The sequence below is a fragment of the Penaeus vannamei genome, chromosome 16, assembly GCF_042767895.1.
Source record: "Penaeus vannamei isolate JL-2024 chromosome 16, ASM4276789v1, whole genome shotgun sequence".
NCBI classification, from domain to species: Eukaryota; Metazoa; Arthropoda; class Malacostraca; order Decapoda; family Penaeidae; genus Penaeus; species Penaeus vannamei.
Genome location: NC_091564.1, coordinates 34,772,284 through 34,773,666, shown reverse-complemented (window position 1 = coordinate 34,773,666; position 1,383 = coordinate 34,772,284).

The following is a 1,383-nucleotide window of genomic DNA, read 5'->3' as shown; positions in this document are numbered from 1 at the left end:
CCACCTCATAAAATTTAACCACTTCCTCCACCTTAACCGCTATAACCGCCTCCACCATCTCCATCTCCTCTATCTCCACTTCCTACACCTCCTCCACCTCAACCACCTACACCTCCACCTCCATCACCTCCACCACCTCCCCCACTTCCCCCATTTCCACCACCTCCCCCCACCTCCGCCTCCACCTCCTCCATCTCCTTCCCCACCTCCCCCACCACCTCCCCCACCTCCCACACCACCTCCTCCACCTCCCTTCCCCACCTCCCCCACCACCTCCACTTCCCCCATTTCCACCACCTCCCCCACCTCCACCACCTCCCCCACCTCCACCTCCCCCACCTCCGCCTCCACCTCCACCTGCGGATTCCCCAGCTGTCGCTTCTCAAGGGGCGCCATCTGCTGGAGTTCCACGGGAGGAAAACTTTCCGGGGAAGGCTCGAGATTACCTGGAGAGCGGGGGGAGGGGGGCAAGGGGGTAGGTAAGGGGTGGTGGAGAGGGTAGGGAAGGGGTAGGGTAGAAGTATGGGGGTGAGTGGGTGGTCAAGGGGGTAGGGTAGAAGGATGGAGTGAGGGGGGGATCAAGGGGGTAGGTAGGGGGTAGGGTAGAAGGAGGGGGGTGAGTGGGGTGAGTGATGGAGGGGGTAGGGTAGAAGGATGGGGGGAGAGGGGTAGGGGTGATGGAGGGGGTAGGGGAGGGTGCGAGGGAGGGCGAGGATGGGGAGAGGGAAGGAGGAAGGCCAAGGATAGGTGGAAAGAGAGAGGAATTGGGAGAGGGAAAGATGGGGAGAAGAAGGGATGGGGAGAGGGAGGAGTAAGGAGAGAGCAGGGATGGGAGAGGGAGGGAACCGGGGAGGGAAGAATAGGGAGAGGGATGACCAAAAGGGAAGCTGTATAGGCAAATCAATATCATCATTATCATTATTCTTATTATCATCGCTATATCCACCAATGCAATCACTATCATCGATAATGTGATCCTAATTGTAATTTTCACTATACCAAATATTACCATTAATCCTGTCATCATCTCTATTACTATTATTATCCTTTTGACCGAACAGAATATCATAATTTAAAACATGCAATAAAAATCAGTTTAATTACTTTCATTCTTCTTCTTACCGTCATTGCTTTTACTATTGTTGTTTTTGTCTTTCGGTGAATAATATACGTTTAATATGATCTAATGTCATCAATAGCATCAATAAACACTATCATGTATCTTGTACATTTATTATATTCATCATATATTATTCAGAATCATTTACCATGCATGCTCTGTTGTTATCGATATTATTAGTGCTCATAATAATACCCTTATTACATTATTGATTGGAATCATTCCAGTGTTTATGATATCCTTGTCGTCATTTGCCATGATTT